This window comes from Belonocnema kinseyi, chromosome 9 (genome assembly GCF_010883055.1).
Source record: "Belonocnema kinseyi isolate 2016_QV_RU_SX_M_011 chromosome 9, B_treatae_v1, whole genome shotgun sequence".
Classification (NCBI taxonomy): Eukaryota; Metazoa; Arthropoda; class Insecta; order Hymenoptera; family Cynipidae; genus Belonocnema; species Belonocnema kinseyi.
The window spans coordinates 132,797,546-132,812,134 of record NC_046665.1 but is presented as its reverse complement, the minus strand read 5'-3'; the positions used below and the strand labels follow the sequence as shown (position 1 = coordinate 132,812,134).

Genomic DNA, 14,589 nt, shown 5'->3' with positions numbered 1-14,589 from the left:
ATAACTGAATTTAACAATTATATTTTATTCAACGCATCCACAGTCTGCTCTCGCATGACGTGCTGCCGCAAGTTATAAGCCATCTACACAGAAAAAAAGTACGAAATAAAAAAAAAATTGGCTCCAAAATTACTTTTTCACTCACTAAGTGCACACTGGGTGTTAAACACCCCACGATTTTTTTACCTCCACTTCCAACAGCTGCTGCTAGTAGACTGAAGCTTGATGCATTATGCTAGACAATTAACAATTTTGCAATAAATAATGTATAATATATATATATATATATATATTTAATATCTATAATAAATATTTTGTAATAAATAATACAATTTTAAAAAATTTAAAGGATTGCTATGATTTGAAATGATTTCATTTTTTTAGAGGTTTTCAAAAGGTTCCAAATTTTTTTAGATCTCAAAAAAATACAAAAGATTTCCAAAGATTTCCTACGATCCAATAAATAATAATTATTATAGATCATGTTTTCTCGGAAAAAATAGACAGTCATTTACTACATTTAAAACAATTTTTTTTTTATTTGTAAAAGTGATAGTAAGTCAAAATTCAATTGCAAGCTGGTCTGGAAAAGCTTTCTTGTTCTTGAAATATTAAATGCAATTAAAAATCAATTAAAGATCGAAAAATGCTTGGGGTGTCAAACACCCACAATGCATTTTTAGGGTTAAATGTTTTCTAAAAATGTTCAAAATATTTCAAGGATTTTCAAGATTTGAAACGATTTCTAATTTTTTTTAAGTTTTCAAAAGATTTCACTCTTTTTTTTAATGAATTCAAAATAATACCAAAATTTTCAGAAAGATTTAACAAAGATTTGAAAGATTTGCTACAATTTCTATAAAGATTTTAAAAGAATAAAAGAAGTTCAAAAAGAGTATAGGTATTAAAGCAGATTTCAATGATTGAAAAAAATAAATAAATATTGAAAAAAGTTTTCAAAAATATTTCTAAAGAATACAAGATTTTAGCAAGATTTAATAAATATTTCAAAGAATTCATTAGGTTTTCAAAAACTTTCAGATTTTAAACGATTTTAAAAATTTCAGAGAGATCTCTAATATTCCAGAAATTTCAAACAAATACAAAAGTTTTAAGAATGCTTTTACAAATATTTAAAAAGAATTTATAACGATTTCAAAAATTCAAAACATTTGAAAGATTTTCAACAATTTCAAAAAGTTTCAAAAAATTTGAGAAGATTTAAAAAATTTTCAATTATTTCAAATAAACAAATAGATTTCAAACCAAATGTTGAAAAAAATATTTCAAGTAACTTTTAAAGATTTCATCAAAATTTCAAAAAATTTGACAATTAAATTTCATTAAATATTTTCATTTTATTATTTAAAATTAATGTGCAACGATTGTTCTAGAAATTCCGAAAGCTATAGTTTTTCTAGGTTTTTTCAGGTTAAAAATGCACATTTTCGGATTGAAAATTTAAATGTTTTCTAAAAATTTTCCGGACATTTCAAGGATTTTAAATATTTTAAAAATATAAACCAGATTTCTAAGATTTAAAAATATTTTAATGATTTGAAAATATTTCACAATTTTTTAGAAGTTAAGATTCCAGATTTCTTTATGATTTCAAAATATTACAAAAAATTTCAGAATGATTTAACAAAGATTTCTAAGATTTCCTAAAATTTTAATAAAGATTTAAAAACAATACAAGAAGTTCAAAAAGAGTGTAAATAGTACAGCAGATTTCAATGATTAAAAAAAAAAATAAAGATTGAAAAAAGTTTTTACAAATATTTCAAATACAAGATTTTAGAAAGATTTCATAAATATTTAAAAGAATTTATAAGGTTTCCAAAAGGTTTCAAAGATTTAAAAAAATCCAAATATTTTCAACGGGATTTTCTGACCTAATATTTTAAAAGTATTACAAATGAACTTCAATATTTATTTAATCTTTATTGACAATTTAAATTGGAATTTCATTCTTTTCGTTTAAGAAGTGTAATATAAAAATTCATGTTTAGGGTTCTTTTATTTTGTTAAAACTGGTATTATTTGGTTCAAAATTTAATTACTTTTTTAAAAAGTCCTTCTTTATAATTGAAAATTCGTCTTGACCAAAACATTCTTTTCGGTTTGAAATTCCTCGCTTTTTGTATAAATTTCATTATTTTTAGTTAAAAATGCAACTGTGTGGTTAAAAATTAAAGTGTGTCAGTTAAAAAAATGATTGAAATGAGTTTTTTTGTTGAAAATTCTCATTTTAAATGTTTTGTAACAATTAAAAAAAATTTTCAAGGATTTTAAAGATTTAAAATTTTTTAGAAGTTTTCAAACCATTCCAAATTTCTTAATGATTTCAAAATAATACAAAAGATTTTAAAAAGATTTAATAAATATTTTAAACATTCCATAAAATTTTCATAAACATTTTTATAAAATACAGCAATTTCAAAAAGGGCCACAGTAAACCAGATTTCAATGATTAAAAAAAATTTTAATTAAAAAAAGTTTTCACAAACATTTTAAAAATTTCATGGATTTCAAAGATTTTACAAACATTTTCAAAAAGATTTTAAATCTTTCAAAAAGATTACATTAATATTTCAAAGAATTCATAAGTATTTCAAAATTTCAAACATTTTTTATATTTCAAAACAATTCAAACATTTTTAACGATTTCAAAAATTTTAAACAAATTTAAGAAAATTTCAATGATTTCAATTAAACAAAAAAGATTTAAGCCCAATGATTAAACAAAACTTCAAGCATTTTTTAATTTATCAAAATTTTAAGATTTAAAAAAATTTGGCAATTAAAATGTTTTGTAACAATTTTCAAAAGATTTTAAGAATTTCAATGATTTGAAACGATTTCAAATTTTTTTAGAAGTTTTCAAAACATTCCAAATTTTTTAGATTTCAAAATAATACAAAAGATTTCCTACAATTTTCATAAAGATTTTAAAAAAATACAAGAAGTTTAAAAAGGGTATAAATAGTACTGTAGATTTCAATGATTAAAAAAAAAAAAGATTGAAAAAAGTTTTTACAAATATTTCATGGATTTCAAAGGTTTTACAAAACATTTTTATATTTAGAAATATTTCAATATTTCGAAGATTCTAAACGATTTCAAAAGACTTCACAAATATTTATAATATTTCAGTTATTTAAACAAATACGAAAGTTTTAAGAACGATTTTACAAATATTACAAAGAATTTATAATGACTTTAAAAGATTTAAGAATTTTAAAAATTTCAAAAAATTTCAAAGATTTTCAACGATTTCAAAAAGTTCTAACGAATTTAAGAAGATTAACATTTTTTTAATATCCATATCCACTTATATCCACTTTCTTAATTTTGATTTTATTATTTAAAAATTACGTGCAATGGTTTTTCTAAAAATGCCGAAAGCTACAGTTTTTATATTTCATTGGTTGTAACAATTTTTTAAAATTTATTATAAATATAAATAATATTTTTAAACAGCTATTATTTAACAGTTATTATATTCTAAGAAAAATGTCCATTTTTCTGACTCAATATTTTTAAAGTGTTACAAATGAACTTGAATATTTATTTAATCTTTATTGAAAATTCAAATTGGAAGTTCATTATTTTCGGTTAAGAAGTCTAATATTAAATTTCGGGTTAAGAAGTCGTTTTTTTCATAAAAATGGTATTATTTTATGCAAAATTGAATTATTTTGTTAAAAACTCGTCTTGAACAAAACATTATTGTCGGTTTAAAAATTCATTGCTTTTTGTATCAATTAGTTAAAAATGCAACGGTTTGGTTAACAATTAAAGTGTGTCAATATAAAAATTATTGAAATGGCCTTTTTTGTTAAAAATTCAAATTTTCGGATTGAAAATGTTAACGTTTTGTATTATTCTTCAAAATATTTCAAGGATGTTCAAGATTTGAAACGATTTCAATTTTTTTAAAAGTTTTTAAAAGATTCCATACTTTTTTATGATTGAAAACTTAAATGTTTTGTAAAAATTTTCAAAAGAATTCAAGGATTTTAAAGATCTGAAACGACTTCAAATTTTTTTAGAAGTTTTCAGAACTTAAAATTTTTGAATGATTTAAAAATACTTGAAAAGATTCAAAAAGGGTATAATAGTAAAGCAGATTTCAATGTTTAAAAAAAATAAAGGTTGGAAAAAGGTTTCACAAATATTTCCAATGGTTTCAAATATTTCATGGACTTCAAGATTTTACAAAAAATTTTCACAATGATTTTGAATATTTTAAAATATTTCTAACGAATACAAGATTTTTGAAAGATTTAATAAACATTTCAAAGAATTAATTAGGTTTTCAAAAGCTTTCAAATTTTAAACGATTTAAAAAATTTCAGTAAGATCACTAATATTCCAGTAATTTCAAATAAATACAAAACTTTTAAGAAAGGTTTTACAAATATTTCAAAGAATTTATAATGGTTTCCAAAGATTTCAAGAATTTCAAAACATTTAAAAGTTTTTCAACGATTTCAAAAAGTTTCAACAAATTTGAGAAGATTAAAAAAAATATAAAAGATTGCAAATGAACAACAAAGATTTGAAAGCCAATGATTAAAAAAATATTTTAAACAAATTTTAAAGATTTCATCAAAATTTCAAAAGATTTAAAAAAATTTAACAATTATTATATTAGGCAAAAGTCTTTGTCTTCTTAAAAGCCCTGTCCATTTTCTCAAATTTTTTGTATTATTTAAAACTTATGTGAAACGATTTTTCTAAATATTCCGAAAGCTACAGTTTTTATAGGTTTTTCCAGGTTGAAAATTCACATTTTCGGATTGAAAATTAAATTTTTTTGTAAAAGATTTCAAAAGATTTCAAGGATTGTAATGATTTTAAAAACTGTATAATAAATCAGATTTCTAAGATTTTTAAATCTTTTAAAGATTTGAAACGATTTCAAAAATTTTTAGAAGTTTTCAATAGGTTCAAAATTCAATCAAGATTTAAAAAGAATATAAGAAGTTCAAAAAGGGTATAATAGTACAGCATGTTTCAATCATTCAAAAAAAATATTGAAAAAAGTTTCCAAAAATATTTCAAAGAATTTATAAACATCTCATAGATTTCAAAGATTTTACAAAATTTTCAAAAAGATTTTAAATAATTCAAAAAATTTCAATAGAATACAAGATTTCAGGCAGATTTCATTAATATTTCAAAGAATTCTTAAGGATTTTAAAACCTTTCAAAGATTTTAAATGATTTCACAAAGATTTCTAATATTCCAGTGATTTCAAATAATTTCAAATGTTTCATGGATTTCAAAGATTTTACCAAAATTATAAATATTTTCAAATGAATTCAAGATTTTAGAAAGATTTTATACAAATTTCAAGGAATTCATAAGGATTTCAGTTTTCTGATCAGATATTTTAAAAGTGTTACAAATGAACTTGAATATTTATTTAATTTTTATTGAAAATTCAAATTGGAAGTTCATTATTTTCGGTTAAGAAGTCTACTATTAAATTTCGGGTAAAGAGTTCATTTGTTTATTTGTTAAATATGGTATTATTCGGTTCGAAATTTAATTATTTTGTTAAAAAGTCATTTTTTTTAGTTGAAAATCCGTCTTGACGAAAACATTGTTTTCGGGTTTAAAATTCATCGCCTTTTGTACCAATATTATCATTTTTAATTAAAAATCCAACTGTGTGGTTAATAGTTAAAATGTGTCAGTTTAAGAATTATTCAAATTACGTTTTTTTTTGAAAATTCACATTTTCAGATTGAAAATTGAAATGTTTTGTAAAAATTTTCAAAAGAATTCAAGAATTTTAAAGATTTGAAACGACATCAAATTTTTTTAGAAGTTTTCAGAACTTAAAATTTCTGAATGATTTAAAAATAATTCAAAAGATTTAACAAAGATTTCCTACAATTTTCGTAAAGATTTAAAAAATACAAGAAGTTCAAAAAGGGTATAGTAGTACAGCAGATTTCAATGATTAAAAAAAAAGGTTGAAAAAAGTTTCCACAAATATTTCGAAATTTCAAATGGTTTCAAATATTTCATGGATTTCAAATATTTCAAAGATTTTAAAAGATTTCAAAATATGCTTAGAAGATTTCAAAAGATTTCGCAAAGATTTCTAATATTTCAGTAATTTAAACAAATACGAAATTTTTAAGATAGATTTTACAAATATTTCAAAGCATTGTTAATGATTTCAAAAGATTTCAAGAATTTTAAACATTTCGAAGATTCACAAAGATTTCAAAAAGCTTCAACAAATTTGAGAAGATTAAAAAAAATGTCTTCTTAAAAGCCCGATCGATTTTCTCAATTTGTATTTTATTATTTGAAAATTACGTGCAGTGATTTTTCTAGAAATTCCGAAAGCTGCAATTTTTATAGGTTTTTCCATGCTCTTTCCATTGGTTGCAATTTTTTTTTAATTGATTATAAATATAAATAATCTTTTTCAATAGCTATTTCTCAGCTATTTCTCAATCGTTTTTTTAAATTCATTCTTTTTAATTGAAATCCGTTTCGACCAAAACATTGTTTTCGATTTGATAATTCATCGTTTTTTGCATCAATTTAATCATTTTTAGTTAAAAGTGCAACTTGTGGTTAAAAATTAAAATGTGTCAGTTGAAAAATTATTGAAATGACCTTCTGCTTAAAAATTGACATTATTTTCGGATTGAAAATTTAAATGTTTTGTAAAAAATTTTAAAAGAATTCAAGGATTTTAAACGATTTCAATTTTTTTAGAAGTTTTCAAAAGATTCAAAATTTCTTGATGATTTTAAAATCATACAAAAGATTTCAGAAAGATTTGAAAGATTTCATACAATTTTCATAAAGGTTTCAAAAGAATACAAGAATTTTAAAAATGGTACAGTACATCAGATTTCAATGATTAAAAATAAATAAATAAAAATTGAAAAAAAGTTTTCCAAAGTATTAAAAATATTTCATGGATTTCAAGGATTTTAAATATTTCAAAATATATCAAACGAATACAATATTTCAATAAGATTTCATAAATATTTCAAAGAATTGATAAGGATTTCAAAAGGCTTAAAATATATATTATTATATTATAATATTTTACCAATATTGCAAAGAACTTCTAAGATTTCAAAACATTTCAAAGACTGTCAACGATTTCAAAAAGTTTCAACAAATTTTAGAAGACTTAAAAAAATTTTAATGATTTGAAATGAACAAAAAAGATTTCAAACCCAATTATTAAAAAGAGATTTCAATTTTTTTTTAAAGATTTCATCAAAACTTCAAAAGATTTCCAAACATTTCACAATTGAATTTTAGGCAAAACTCGTCTTTGTATTCTTCAAAACCCTATCCATTTTCTCAATTTTGCTTTTATTATTTAAAAATTACGTTCAATTTTTGTTCTGCAGAGGATTTTTCCATGCCCTTTTCATTCTTAAAGATTTCATCAAAAGATACGAATTTAAAAAAATTGTTAACCGAATACATAGATGATCATTTAGCCCAGAAGAATAATTTTATACTAAAAAAAAACGAATTTTCAATAAATTACATACATTTTTAATCAAATATTTTAATTTTTAAACTAAAAAAGATCAATTTTTAACCAAAAATGCAATAGGTAAAATTTATATTTACATTTTTAACCGAACAGTTGAATGTTCAAGAAAAAAGATTAATTTTCTACAAAAAAAAAACGATTTTTCAATAAATCACATAAAATGTACAACCCAATAGTTGTACGTATTTTTAAACGAAAAAAAAACAACAATTTTTAACAAAAAATGCAATAGTTAAATTTTATATTTACCAAAAATTAATTTTCACACCATATTTTTTTCAGAAAATAGTAGAATTTTCTACTCAATTTTTGAATTTTTAACGAATAAGACTTATTTTCTGAACAAAAAGACAATTTTAAAACAAAATAAATAAATTTTTAATCGAAAGGTTGAATGTTCAAGTAAAAAGATTAATTTTTTACTAAAAAATACGATTTTTCAATAAATCACATAAATTTTACAACCCAAGTTGTACATATTTTTAAACTAAAAAAAAAAATCATTTTCTAAACAAAAATGCAACAGTTAAATTTTATATTTACCAAAAATTAACTTCCAAACCAAATTTTTTTCACAAAATAGTAAAATTTTCTACCCAATTTTTGAATTTTCAACCAAGAAGGCTGATTTTGTACAAAAAAAGACAGTTTTAAAACAAAATAAATAAGTTTTTAACAAAAAAAAAGTAATGACTAAATTTACGAAAAAAATTTAGTGAGCTAAATTTAAACGTATTAAAAAAGATTACGAATTTCTACACTATGTTCAAGAAAAAAGATTAATATTCTACTAAAAAATACGACTTTTCAATAAATCACATAAATTTTATAACCAAATAGTTATATTTTTAAACTAAAAAAGATCAGTTTTTAACTAAAAATGCAATAGTTAAATTTTTATTACAAAAAATAAATTTTCACAAAAAACTCGTTTCTTAAGAAACAGCTAAATTTTCTACCAAATAGTTCAATTTTCTACTAAATTGTTGATTTTTTCAGCCAACCGTAAACAATTTTTTTAACAAAAAAATAAATTAGAACAAAATATAAACATAAACTATAAACGAGTCAAATTTTCAAACGAGAAGATTAATTTTCTACCACAAAAGTAGCAGTATAATATTTGAATTAGATAACAAATATTGATTAAAAGGTTTTTATCGCGTTTATTTGAAATCAAAAATCAATTATTTGTTTTAAAAAATTCTTAATAAATTGTTTCAACTATTTTAGACATAGCAAAATTTATTTTTAAAATTGGAAACAGTATGTTTATAGTCTCGGAAAAAATAGACAGTCATTTACTACATTTAAAACAATTTTTCAACAATTTGTAAAAGTGATAGTAAGACAAAATTCAATTGCAAGCAACATTGTTAAAATAAATATTTTTTCTAAGTTTTAATATTTTTTCATTAAGGGCATGTGACACAGCCAAATACCTATATTATCGACCTCGCTTTATCAGTTCACTGAATCTTTTTTTGAACCCAAGAACTTTTTTTGTAAATAAAATATCGAGCTGAAACTTTGGAAAATTTATTAGAGTACAATAAAATTCGTTTAGGTACTGCATTTTGGTAGGAACTTCACTGAAAATTATTTCATCTTTTTTCTGAACCTCAACATTTTTTGAACGCTCGAACTTTTTTTATACATAAAATATCGGTCTCGAACTTTGAGAAATGCAAGAGCCGAAAGAAAACTACGTTAAAGTACAAATTTTAATAATAAAAGATGTAAAAAAAATATATTTCAACTATCAATTCCATCGGCATCAGCCGGTAACGTTGTACATGAAAATACGAACCCTGGCGGCCACTAGACGAGGCTCTAGAGGATTCGTATTTTCGTGTACAACGTTACCGGCTGATGCCGATGGAATTGATAGTTGAAAATTAGTTGAAAATAGTTGAAGATTGTTCAGAAAAAAGATGAAATAATTTTCAGTGAAGTTCCTACCAAAATGCAGTACCTACACGTACTTTATTTTACTCTAATACATTTTTCAAAATTTCAGCTTGATATTTTATTTACAAAAAAAGTTCTTAGGTTCAAAAAAACATTCAATGAATTGAAAAAGTGAGGTCGGTAATATAGGTATTTAGCTGTGTCACATGCCCTTAAAAAAAAATTTGTGTGGTAAGAATCAAATTAGGTTACTGATTAATATCCTGAACTCTGAAGGTCGAAAACAATCCAGATTTTTCCTGCCTACTTTTCAGATATATTTCAGAAATAGGGGTGCGAAATCAGGCCAGTTTTAGTCGATTTCAGCTGTTTTGAGGCGAACACATTTCATATAATAAATAATTAATAAAAAAAAATTAATAAAAATAATAATTAATAATAATAATAATAATAATTAATAAAAAATAAATAATTTCAAATAAAATATTGCATATAAATTGATGTAATTTATCCGATCGAAAACATGATAGCATAATTGCGATATTTATTCAAAATGAAAAATGAGAATTCTAGTTTTTCTCGAATTTTCTGAAGGTATCGTGAATAAATCATGAAATGTTTTTTTTCTGCAATTTTTAAAGAGAATAAATCTCATCCAAAATATTAAATTTTCCATGCAAAAAAACGTAATATTTCTGCAAAACTGTTAAATTTTTAACCAAATAATTGAATTTTCAAGCAAGATGATTAATTTTCTACCAAAAAAGAAGAATTTTCAAAAAACTAAATAAATTTTCAATCAAATAGTTGATTTTTTTAAACTATAAAAATCTACTTTTAACCAAAAATAGAACACTTAATTTTTCATTTAGAAAATTAATTTTTAATATAAAAAACGAATTTTTTACGAAATAGTTAAATTTTCAAACAAATAATTGAATTTTCATCCAAGAAGATTAATTTTCTACCAAAAAAGAAGAATTTTCAAAAAAGTAAATAAATTTTCAATGAAATAGTTGATTTTTTTAAACTATAAAAATCTGCTTTTAACCAAAAATGGAACACTTAATCTTTCGTTTCAAAAAATAATTTTGAATATAAAAAACGAATCATTTACGAAATAGTTAAATTTTCTACCAAACTGTTGAATTTTGATGTCAAAAAGACGAATTTTTTATACAAAATAGTTGGATTTTCAACTTAAAAATATGAAGTTTCAATCAAAAAGTTCCTTTTTTAATCAAATAGTTATATTTTAAATTAAAAAAGTAGTTTTTAGACCAGAAAAATAATTTTCAACAAAACACATAGTTTTTTAATGAAATAGTTGATTTTCATAAATAAAAAATCAATTAAAAAATTCAATAGTTAAATTTTCATTTAACAAATTATTTTTTTTAATATTTCTACAAAACAGTTGATTTTTCTACCCAATTGTTTTGACGACTTTTCTACAAAACAGAAGAATTTAGAACCGAATGATTAAATTTTCATTAAAAAGAAAATTATGTTTGACAACAAAAAAACTAATTTTCATCAAAGTATTTTAATTCTCAACCAAGCAAGAAAATATTTTCATCTTAAAGAAAACCCCGTTAAATTAAACAAAAAAATAATGAAATTCCTATAAAAAGATATCAATTTTCAAATCAAAAAGCGAATTTTAAACAAGAGTTTTATTTTCAACCACGAAAGATTTTTTAGTTGAACTATTTAGTTGAGATTAAATTTTTTTAATCGAAATTTAATTATTGCAGTTTTAGTTAAAAATTCATCTTTTTAGTAGAAGATTTAAGTACTTCGTTGAAAATTCCTTGAAATATTCAAACATTTAGTTAAAAATTCATGTAGTTTGTTAAAAATTAATCTTTTTCTGAAAAAAATTTGACTGTTTTATTTTAAATTCGTTTTTTTGCTGAAAATTAATATTTTTAACTATAATTTTAACTCTTAAATTTTTTGTTAACAATTTATCTTTTTTAGTTGGAAATTCCACTATTTCTTTAAACAATTCATACCAGATATTATATTAATATTAAAATATTAAAATTTTAATCAAATATAAGATTAAAATCGTCCTGATTACTTTTTTTTTAATTTTTAAAATCTTTTCAAATACTCACTTAAAATTAATTTTTGAAACTAAAAAATCATTTTCAATTTTCTTAGCAATCACAACAATTTTTGTTATTCTTTTTAAATATTTTACAATTCTCAAAAGCTTTTTTTTTAAATTTGAAAAAATCTACATCATGTTTCATATTATTGCAAATAATTTCAAGTTTTAAATTAATTTCGAATATTATTCTAAATTAAAATTGTAGCCTTCAAACTTAAAATTTAGCTCATTACAATTTTAACAATTCAAGGCTCTCTATTTCGAACCACTCTGTTCAAATTTGTATAGTTTTTAATAGTTGTTTATAATGGCTTGTCCCAGATCTGAATTATATTTTTTTTCAAAAAATCTCTGATCCAATTCAGAAATACATACAATTGCTTTGAAAAATTTCCTGTTCCAATTCAGGATGAAATTAGAAAATTCAAAATTTTAAATCTAAAAATGATTTTTTTGGGGTGGAAATCTTTTGAATTTTAAACTTTTAAAACTGAAGCTTCACAAATTTTTCATTCAGAAATATTTCATTTAAACGCTCAATAATTCATACGTATAAAAATCAAACTTTTAACACCTTTTAATTTTACAATTTTTTAAATTAAATTATTTTAAAATAGAAAATTACAATCTTAAAATTTTTATGATTTTAACATTTTAGAGATTTCTGGTTAAAAAATAAAAATTACGCTATTATTTTTAAGGTTCAAGATGATAATAATTCAAAAAAATTTCAGTTCGTAATATTAAAAATTGAACGATTAAATTAATTTTTTAACTAAAAACTTTTTAAAATAAAAGTTACATTGTTTTTATTTTAAGTTGTTCCAGATTAATATTTTTGCATTTTTATTCAGAGATAAAAATTTTAGTTTGCCAATTGAAAATGTCAGAAATTAACTTACTATCAAAATAATTGAATTTTCAATAAAAAAAAAAAGATAATTACAAATTTCCAAAAAAATAATTACATTTTCAACTAAAATGATAAATCTTCAACAAAAAAAGTTTTAATTTTTAATTAAAAACTGTTGAACTCATCCAAAAAGATATTAATTTTACACAATAGTTGACTTTTCAATCAATAAGGATTTTTTTTAAATTGTTGAACTTCAAAGCCAAAAAGATGATTTTTTTACAAAACAGTGTAAACTTATTTTTAAACAGAATAGTTAAAGGAATTCTGGTTAAAAAATATAAACTTTTTAAATTATAAATTGAATTCGTTTATTTTAAGTGGCTTTATATTATTCCTTTTTACATTTTTATTTATAAATCCAAATTCAAAAGTCTTATTTACGAATTGACAATTTTGAAAATCGAACGGTGTAACAAAACAGTTTCATTTTCAACTAAAAAAAAAAACAAACGAAGTTTCAACCAAATCCTTAAATTTTTAACGAAGGAGATGAATTTTCATTTAAAATTATGAATCTTCAACAAAAAAAGGCTTACATTTTTTTATTAAAAACTGTTGAACTCATCCAAACAGAACATTTTTTCACAAAACAGTTGAGTTTTCAGTCTTTAACTAAAATGATAAATCTTCAAAAAATCTAATTAACACAATAAATAAATTTTCAACCCAAAAGTTTACTTTTCAACAAAATAAATTAATTTTCTATCAAATAATTGATGTTTCAACTAATACAATGCACAGGATAAAGTTTCAACCAAAAATGGAATAGTACAATTTCCAGATAGAGACTGTGATAAAAAATTGAATTGAACAAGAAAGAAAACAAATTTTCAACAAAATTGTTAAATTTTCAAGGGAAAAGGTGAATTTTTGACAAAGAAGATTAATATTCTATAAAAAAAACGATTGTCCAACTTAACCAATATAAACGATTAATTTTTAATCAATCATCTAATAGTTACATTTTCAGATAAAGATAAATAATTTTTAACAAAAAAAAATTAATTTTAAACAAAGTTGTTAAATTTTCAACCAATCAGATGAATTTTCGACCAAGAAAATTGATGATCTACAAAAAAAAGACAAATCTTAAACAAAATACATGAATTTTTAAAGAAATTATTTAATTTTAAAGTAAAAAAGACGAATTATCTACAAAAAGTTGAATTTTTTAAGCGAAAAATATGAGTTTTCAATGAAAGAGTTAAACTTTCATCCAAATAGTTAAATTTTCAACCATAATTAAAAAACCTTGTTAAAAAAAAACGTATTTTTTTACAAAGTAGTTCAACTGTTAGTGAAATAATCGACTTTTAAACCCAAGGAGACGTACACTTGATATTTTAAGCAAACAATTGCATTTTTAACCAAAAATGATACATTTTCAACCAAAAACATTAAATTTCTACTAAACAAGGTGAATTTCCAACAAAATACATAAACTTTCAAGGAAATTATTTAATTTTAAAAACAAAAAGAGTATTTCCACCCAAAAATTATGGTTTTAATTTTTAACAATATAGTTGCATTTACAACAGAACGACTTACAACCAAAAAATATTTATAGTTGATAATTCAACCAAAAAATGTAATTTTTAATCAAAAAGTATAAATTTTCCATAAAACAATTTAATTTCTACAAAGAAAGACGACCTTTTAACAAAACACATGATTTCTTAAACAAAAATGGTATTGATTGTCAGTTTCAAAAATGTATTTTCAACGAAAGAGATGAACCTTCAAATAAAAAAAGATAAAAATTTTAAAAAAGTAGTTGAACTTTGGATAGAAAATAGGACTTTTTTTACAAAATAGTTTTATTTTCAACAAAATAATTAATTTTTCAATCAAATAATTGAGGTTTTATCCAAACGAGATGAATTCCAAAATCGCCAATTTCTTTAATTTCTTTCAAATGCAGATTAATATATAAATAAGACTATTATAATATAACATAATTATAATATTATCATTATTAATATACGTATATATATAATAGTATTAATATTTATATAATTTATATTTTACACATGAAATAACATAACCTCAAAATATACGCATATCAAGAGGCGCGCGATCTATTCAAA

General features: G+C 21.4%; 1 protein-coding gene across 4 annotated transcripts in view; it reads right to left on the bottom strand.

Moving 5' to 3' along the window:
- The window catches only part of LOC117180088 (putative glutamate synthase [NADPH]), a 276,810-nt gene that overhangs the window by 1,932 nt on the left and 260,289 nt on the right, over positions 1-14,589 (bottom strand). The window lies entirely within an intron of this gene.